Below are 9,712 nucleotides of genomic sequence, written 5' to 3' on the forward strand. Positions count from 1 at the left end.
GCATCTATTGTCTCTCTAATGGCCCCTTGGCCACCTGAGCCAGGGGAGCTTTTAGTAACTTCTTACAGGAGCCACCCCTGGGGCCTCTCCCCTGCTACTGAAGCCATGCCAGAACCAAACCAGCACAGGAGTATAAAAAGAAAAAAGCAGGAAAAAACATGAAGGCTCTGTTCTCACCAAGCAAACTCTTTTGTTTATCTGTTTGTTCTTTTATCTTTGTTTCATGCCTAGCTGTGGCTGGCTAGCTGGGGTCTGTGTTCTTCAACACAGGAGGCAGCTGGTGTTATGAACATCAGCCTGGCCCTCTACTGCCAAGGTTGTTACCAGCTCAGAGTTTGCTAGGCCCTTTCCTTTCCCATGGGAATATTTTCACTCCAGGCCTGGGACTGTAAAATGGAGAGACAAAAAGCAATTGAATCATATAGAGAAACTGAGGCAAGTATATTGAAAGATGGAGCATCCTGCTACACACATTCATGCCAGAAATGGCTGCTGGCAAAACTGGGACTTCAGATTTGCAACTTAGATCACTCACCTGAACTAACTGATCTCAGTAACTATTCTGTCCCATGCTTTGATAACCAGCACTATAGAGTCATGGTATACATTTTGACTGGTCATGTCACTGTTAATTTGCTAGCACATAAAAGAGTGTTTGAGAACAGGGAACCTGGGACTTGTTCCATTATCTGGAGGGTGAGTGGAGTGATTTTACAAGCACAGATCTCACTGTGTCTCTTAATTCCCAAGCTATGCTTTTCTGCCCTATTTCTCCAGCCTCCCCTCTACTGCACAGATCTTTCCCACTAGACTGTCTTTCTCTTATGTTCTTGTTATTTCATACCTATTTCATATTTCATAGTCTCAGCCTGGTCCATCCACTGCCTCCCACTTCTTCACCTCCTCCAAATTCGGCTTTTGTTTCCTGGGAGTTCATTCAGAGTGCTTCCTCACCAGTGATTAACTATCTGACAGGAAACTAAGCACTCCAGAAAGACAGGATCTCTGCTCTTGGTTCCAGGACCGAATAGCAAAAAAAGTAAGTGGAAAGAGAATTGCAGGGGAGGTTCTGCTTTGAAGTGCAACCAGTGAAATGGATTGGAGAAAGATTTTGCCTTAATTCCTAGAGATCTCTAATAACTATGTGTGAAATTTTCAGAAGGAATATAATTATACCAAGACCATAAGCATTCATGGCTACAGCAGAAGTCACGTTCATCATACAAAAGTTACCTCCTTCCAGATGTGAAGTCCTTTCAATGCATGGAGGAGCCTTCCATAAATTAGTAATAAGATTTTGGCAAAATAACATGTCTACATTTTTTTTTCTATGAACATTTTTCTGAATTGTTCAGGACTGTTAGTCTTGAGAGGAAGCCCAACATAAAAATGAGAGCCCATTCAGGGAACAGAAAGCAAAATCTTAACATGGAGTATCTGAAACAGTCTTAATTGCCTTTGACTTGTTTTGGTTCAAATCAATACATGGAAACTTTACACAAGTAATTCTTGCTGTCATTGCTTACTACTGCTAAAAAGGAATTTGAGTCTGTACTCAGAGAGAGTGGGCTTCAACTTTATCGATTCCAAATAACTGAATTCCATCAAAGGAATGAAAATGGAATAACAGATTTTCTGAATAAGTAACTGAGAAGTCCTTCATCAGTCACTGAAGATCCTGCAGAGCTAGCTATGCTAAAAAGACAATTTTCATACGTTATGCATTTGTCCAAACACTGAAATAACATCCTGGGCCAAATTTCTCTGATTTTAAGTGTTCAATTTTTTCTCACCCCAGAGCCTGAAATATTATGCTAATCTGTAAGCCCTGCTGGTTGCTCCCACTCATTGCAGGCTGTATCAGATCACACCTCATGCATGATTCTACCATTCTGAACAGAGAGCCAGAACAAAGTCAAATATGTGATGCCCTTCAACAATTCTCCTTCTCAGAGGAAGATTGAATTCTCTCCTGTTACAGCAAATGCTCTTGCTCTTTATCTCTTTATACTGAGACTGCTACTGAATGTTCAACCCTGCTGTCCAGGGAACAACCATCTGGTGCAGTAAACCAAGGTGTGGTGTCTGCTACAGTTTAGAAAAAAAAGCAGCATTTCACCAAACCTGTGTATGTGTTTTAACTGAATTAATGATCTTAATTATTTCTAACTTGCACACATAAATGAATAGCTACAATGTGGTCTGCATAAATAATAGGGTTGACTAATGAATACATAAACATTAAATTATGGCTGTATTTCTTCAGAAAAAATGTTTCCACTTTTGATGCAGTTTTATGAGAGGTGGTTATGTCTGTGATGTGGAAGGAAGGAGAGGTTATGCAGATGTACAACTGTGCAGTGACAGTACAAATGGGCTGGTTGCCATCAGCTCAGGACCCTTATAACCTTGCCTCCTCCTCTGCCTCTGCTAAATTAGTATGAGGTCTTACTGACCTCTGTTTAAAGAGGAAAAAAATTCAATTACTAATAATACAAGACGAGCTATATTATTAGCATATCAATAACAGAACTCTATCAAACACTGACTTTAATTAAAGATTGTCCAAACTGATTCCTTAAGCTTTTGTGACTTTGAAACATATTCCTCCTGTTACACCAGGGAGGAAACAAAAAACCCCATAAAAAGGGATTTATTTTTTAAACTGTCAGAGTTAAGCTAGTGTTTGTAGCACTCTATATCACTTAGAATTTCTAGTCAGTTCAGCTGAAGTCCTTTATAAAAACTATTTTAGTATTTGACAAGAACGGAAGAATTTGTTTTGTAAATTGGAAAAATTTACAGAAGAAAATTTTGGAGGTGGCAATGGAAGAGTGGGAACATGTTTAGCAAGAATTTTAATGAGATTGCTGTGCTGAAAGATCATTCCTATTCTAAATATAAACCTTTAATACGTTAGCCATCACAGTTTTAACATAATATAAAATATTACCCAGTCTGATGCAGTACCAGCAAGACAAGGTGATTCTCTGTGATTTACTCATCTCTTGTGAAGAAGAGAGCAGAAAAAGGCTGAAATCCTGGTTGGAGCCTCTAGTGCATTTTATGCCACAAATATCTTAATTTGTGTTCTGTCTTCTCTTTCTTTCTGTTACCTTGAGACATCTAAATAAACTTGCCTAAACCACAGTGGCCAGATAATGAAAATTTGGATCTAGATCTTTAGTAAATATTCAGAATACCATCTGAAACACTCAATTTAAATCTATAAATAGCTAGGAGAAACAGTGATTGTGATGTAGTAAGCAAAAATTCTACCCTTGATGTGCTTATCTCTGGAAGTTAATGTAAAATCTGTGCCACTCAGAGCTGCCTTTTTCCAAGTCCTACATGTTTTGTACCTACATTAATCAGTAAGGACAAGGTATGCTTTCTTTTGTTAAACCAATTGTCTCTTTTATTTCAGAGGAAAAAATGGCTCTGTAAAAAGTAACAGGTGCCAGCTGCAGTCATCCATGCTCTCCAAATTGAGCTCTCTATTTTTATTTTTTCCTTAAAGACTTCACCTTTCACTCACAACTCTGAAGCACTTGTTCACTGTAAGATCAATGAAATACAAGTCTCAGAGATTACTAGAGAAATGGAAGAGCTAAATGTGATCCTAACTAGTCATTACCTGTGTAGAGAACAATGATTCATGTCAACTTCAGCATCTGAAACAGCCTTTAGGAAACTATCATGACTCAGAAGTACTGTTCAAGCACACACACACACACAAATCTGTTTCTCAGTTCAAGGCATTTAATTCTTCTATAGAGAAACTAAACTCTCTTCTTCTTGAACCTGCAACAGCCTTTCATCAATGTAATTGCCTTGACATTAGCCAGCTAAGTGATTCAGAGGGGTAGGTGCTATATATGTGTTTCTTGCTAACTGGATTACACAAATTGTTGACCTATAAACTGATATGAAACAGCAGATAATAGAAATGAACTTTTTTTTTTTTTTTTTCCCTAACAGATACAGTTAGAGTTTGCTTTGGACTGCAATCAAAGCAACTTTAAAAACCAAACTGTCTCAAGCTGGTACTGGGGGGCTACCCACACAAACTGACTCCACGCAGGTTTTATTTGAGGACATGGTCATCTAAAAGAAATATACTTTTTCAGCAAGCATTTAGGTGGGGAGTTATTCTGTTTTCTGAAGCATTCATTTTAGAGACAGTAATTCCATATCCATTGCAAAAAATAACATCAGCAAAACCATTCAGCTAAGCAAAACTAATCAAGTTGGCAGACTTAGGTTTGAAATGGAAGTGAAGATTACATTTTATCAGTACTGGCATTTCCAATTCATCTTAATGATCTATCAGTTAGTGTTGTCACTAATACCTATGTATGTATGCCACCTTCTGAGAGGTAGGTAGGACATCCAGTTAACTGAAAATCAGAGAGCATTTTTTCTGATCTGAGCTGTGGAACAGTTTTCTACTGTGATGGTCTGAATTTGACCAGGTAAATCTGAGTGGAGATCGTACTGCAGGAAAATGTAACACTCTGGACAACCTCCTGAGTATTCTTCATATATGTTCTGGCCCAGAAGGAAAGGGTATTATTGTGATATTATTGTGATAATTAGGATGTAAATTTCCAAGCACTGCAGCTTAGCTGCCCTAATTCCCACAAAGGCCACTTTGTCTTGCTAGGAGAAAGTACTCTGGCTTTTAAAGTACAGAAAGCTATTTTGCCTTTAACACTGAAGTGACTCCAGTAAGAGCAGTATGAATTAGAAAACTGCAAATTCACATCTGATGTGGATTCTTATTCATTTCCTTCTGTTAAAGTGAAAATAAATAGAGGTGGCTTGGAGCTGACTAGCAGGGTAAAAGATGTGCAGAAATAAAAAGATCTATCACAAAAGTCACTAGAAAAATGAATTAAGATGATCTGTGTCCACAAATGGCATTACTGAGTTAATTTTCACCTTGAGGATGAGTGACAAGTACATTCCAAGGAAGAAGGAAGAATCATTGCAAATGAGCTAAAGTAGGTGAGTAAACAGTTTGATCTGTCTACCAGCTTACTACTCATCAGAGCAACTAGGGTAGCTGAGCATGGTGAGTTGTGCACACACTGCAGTGAGCTTGACACAGCAGCTGGGAGAAGTTGTCCTCTGATGGTTGTTCACGGGCCTATCTGAGATAAGCAAATTCAATTCTCATCAGAAAAGTGTCTGCCTTGCAAAACAGCAAACTGTACCAAGCACAACAAGATTCCCCTGCTAATCATCTAGGTGCAAGTGAAGAGGAACAATGACTTAATTACTCTTCTGCTCCAACAAATGGTACTTTCACACTAATATCCAGTAACTGCATTGGGGACCATCTGTACCTTTATGCATTCCAAAATTATCTTACATGCATTATTTCATCCTGCAGGGCTGTCAGGTCTGAATTAAACCCAAATGCGTTATGTCATTTCTAATCCTTTCATTGTATTTATCAATATTCTTTGTAAATATGTGTGATAGAATCATAGAATATGCTGAGTTGGAAGGGACCCACCAGGATCACTGAGTCCGACTCCTCTCCCTGTGTAGGGAGAGGAAAACCCCAAGAATCACACCATGTGCCTGAGAGCATCATCCAATCACTTTTTGAACTCAGCCAGGCTTGGTGCTGTGACCACTTCACTGGGGAGCTTGTTCCAGAGGTCAGCCACTCCCTGGGCGAAAAACCTTTTCCTGATATCCAGCCTAAACCTCCCCTGATTCAGCTTCCTGCCATTTTCCAAGTCCTGTCATTGGTCACAGGAGTGAAGAGATCAGTACCTGCCCCATCTCTTCTCCTCCTGAGGAAGCTGTAGACTGCAATGAGGTCACCCCTCAGCCTTCCCTTCTCAAGCTGAATAATCGTAAGTGACCTCAGCTGCTCCTCATAAGTCATCCCCTCCAGACCCTTCCATTGAACTTAAAAAAATATGCTCATAAAACACTGTCTGCCTTAAGCGTGGCACTGTGTTTTCTTAAGATGAAGGTTAACAGTGTTCTGTAAAAAGCACCTAGGGCTGAGAGGTGCTTTATGCTGAGTACATTTACTTACATGTTTAGTGACATGATCTCCACTTTCATTTCTTAGAAACCAGAGGGAGCAAGATAAAATGAATGAAATCAACTTGCTAACTTGTAAGAAGCAAAAATAATGTTGCCTCTGTTAGCTACAAAAGTGTATGGATCCCACATGACATGACATCTTTCATTTTTTCCACTACACAGCCAAGGTCTTCTTTAAGAATACATCCTTCAGCCTAGAAACTCAAGTCAAATAAACTATTTAAATGTGCTGCAAGGCAAATATATATATTGTCTGAATTCCTAGGCAAGGTGTGAAGTCAAACTAGATGAATTCTCCAGAAAAACTAAGAGCAATTGTGTGACTGCATTTCAGTCCAAAGCCGCATCAGCCATGGTCATATAAACTCATCTTATGAACAGTTATTTATTGTCTTGTTATTTAGTATCTTCTGTCCCTGAGCATCAGATGTGAATTCCAAACCCTGAAATTTTGGATCCCAAATCTGGGGCATCATTATATCCTAACTCTTCAATTTTGACACTGTTTCACGTGACTCTTTCAAATGTAGGTTAAGGACGCATGGTTCAGTTGGCATTTTCACGTGACAGTTTTTAACATTGTGTTGGGAAAATGCAGCTGGTTTTGCTATTCATGATTCACTGTCGAAGTGGAAGGATTTTTGCACATGGGACTGTGTAGATTCTACCTCAGGTCTACCCCTAGCCAAAACTTCCATTAATATTTTGGAGAACACAGCAGAGAAGATTATTAAATAACATTCAGCCATCAGCTGCAGAGGATCCTGTAACTGTCTGTGGAAGGGTAGGATACAAATTGAGAATCATCACAAGTTAAGGAATCAACGTATACACAGGTCATCAAAGAAAAATTAGAAGTACTGTATTTAGGTAAAAATAATTAAATATGCAATATTGAGTGGGAACAACCAGGCAGCAGTCCTTAGGAAAATAGCTGCATGTTTTATCACAAACCAAATGTGAGTCAATAGTATCAAACAGCACTGAAGATGTGAAGTAATAATATTTTGGGACATTACACTTGTGAAAATTATGTGCATCAGTTGGAGATAATTCAGGAAACATTACAAGTATAAGACATATGGCCTCTGAGATAAGACAGAAAGAACTGAGCTCATTGCACTTAAAGAGAACTCTTAAGACCTGCGTGAAAATAGGCTTCAAATATGTAAAGGGGTGGTAAGTGTGGAAACAGAATGTAATATTCCTGGCCTGCTACAGATAGAATAAAATGTAATGGTCTTAAATGGTCTCCTCTCCACTCCCCCCCACTTCCCTCTCCCACCTTCATAATAAAAAAATGGCTTCATTTTGTTCTATTTAAACCTGCCCTCTTTCAGTGTAAAACCATTTTCCCTTGTCCTGCCAGTAGAGGCCTTGGTAAAAAGCCTTTCTTCATTTTTCTTATAAGCTCTCTTTATATATTGAAAGGCCACAAAAAGGTCTCCTGGAGCCTACTCTTCTCCAGGCTGAAGAAACCCAGCTCTTAGACTTTCCCCAGAGGAGAGGTATTTCAGCCTTCTGATGATTTGATAATTTTAGTGGCAAATTGATCCCTTACCTTTTTCCAAGCCTCTTCAAAACACTTGAATCTCTTTCTTGAGATTTACAGAGGCACAATAGCTGAAATCCATTAAATCCATATCTTCTCCCTCATAAAAAAGAGAAAACCTGGATTTTTTGTTGAGCCCAAATATTCAGACTGTTCCTTCTGGTATTATATCTGATGGATAGGGGAGCCAAACTTCAGAGAGAATTTTAAACCCAGCCCAAGCCTTTTGGGTGAGTTGGTGTGTGGAGGATCATACTTCATTGGCACAGGCAGGAGGAAAATACTAATTTATCTGCAATTGGTAAGTGCTGTGCAGGAGCAGGGAAAGGCAGTGGAGTGAGCAAACAGCAGCCTTAAAACTTAACATTATGGCAAGCACATTTAGAAACAATTGAGCTGCTTGGTTCTTCAGAGCTCACAAACTATGTTGGTTCTTTGCTTAATGAGGACAGCAGCTCAGTTGAGAGACCTCTCTTATATCTTTGGGTTTCGTTCTAGGTATAGGAGACTTTCATGGCAAAAAATAATTGAGAATGGATAGAACTATAAATCTTTGATGACATACTCTGAAACAAAAGCCTGGGTATGGCCATCTTCATCACAGATGTCTGTGAACTTTTCTCTGTGTACTTTTCAACTTTTCTCTGTGTACAGTAATTTTTTATTCTGCTACTTTATGGCTGCTAGATATTACATTATGAGTGTACTAGAGAGGGAGAAGTGGGAGAGGTGTGGGAAAGACAGAAGAAGATTAAACATGACTGGGATAGGAAAGTATTGGGACAGGGACTGACTTTCAGCAGTATAAGCAGTGCAAGGTAGTGAGTGACCTGTGTGGTTAATAAGTGCCTAAGGAAATCCTCAGATTTCTTGCTATGTCTGTTTGAAATTTTGACACATCTACACCCACCAACCAATAGTTCTTGTACCAGGGGAATACCCCAGCAAAGAATGACCTCATTGTGAAAACTAGGCTTGTGATGGCCATGCAGGACAAGTGACTCAGCGCCCAGAAGGCAGCCTGCAAAGGAAATGTGGGGGAGAAAGAAATGTCTCAAATTATGAAAAAAGGAAAGGTCTGGTTATCCTATGAGTTGCATTTTGTGCCCAGTTCTGGGGTCTTCAGTACAAGAGAGACATGGGCATACTGCAGAGAGTGCTGCAGAGAGTCCAGCAAAGGGCCTCAGAGATCATTGAGGGACTAGAGCATCTCTTGTGAGAGGAAAAGCTGAGAATGCTGGGAATATTGAGCCTAAGGAAGAGGGGGGGATCATATCAATGTATATAAATACCTGGGAGGGTAGGTGAAAAGAAGATGGAACCTGGCTCTTTCCAGAGGTGTCTAAACACAAGACAAAAGGCAATGGCTATAAACTGAAACAGGGGAGGTTCCCTCTGAACATCAGAAAAATCTTTACTGTGATGGTGACTGAGCACTAGCACAAGTTGCCCAGGGAGGTTGTAGAGTCCCCATCCTTAGAGATATTCAATTATGTGGTCCTGGGCAACCTGCTTTAGGTGACCCTGCTTGAGCAGATGGTTGGACCAGATGACTTCCAGATGTCCATTCCAACCTCAACCATTCTGCAGTTCTCTGATTCTGTGATCCATTGTGTCATGGTTTGACTCAGAACCGACAATTAAACCAGCAACAACAATGCCCTTGATCCCCTCCCCTCTCCCCCAGGTAGGGAAAGGAGAGAGAACAAGGAGAGAGACTTTCTGGGCCAAAAACTAAACTAGTCAGCTTTGATTAAATACTAAAGATAAAAGAAAATATGTACAATTATACACAAATATTTTCAGGAATGTGCAAAACCCTATTGCCTCCCCCCACCCCCAGCAACTCCCACGGCATCTCCTGAGCTGTGAGCAGTCCCAAAATATCCCGGAGCTGCTGGAGAGAGCGGCAGAGCAGGCAGGAGCTGAGAGGAGAGTTGTGAGGGTCAGGAATGCATGGGCCTGGGGATCAATGGTGATGGTTAAACAGAGTCCTCCCTGGATGCCAGCCATGGATGGAAGAGAAGGGAAGAAGAAGCAGGAAGGGGCTTGACTTCTGTGATCCCTGACCTTACACCAAGCTTACAT

This window comes from Apus apus, chromosome 3 (genome assembly GCF_020740795.1).
Source record: "Apus apus isolate bApuApu2 chromosome 3, bApuApu2.pri.cur, whole genome shotgun sequence".
NCBI lineage: Eukaryota > Metazoa > Chordata > Aves > Apodiformes > Apodidae > Apus > Apus apus.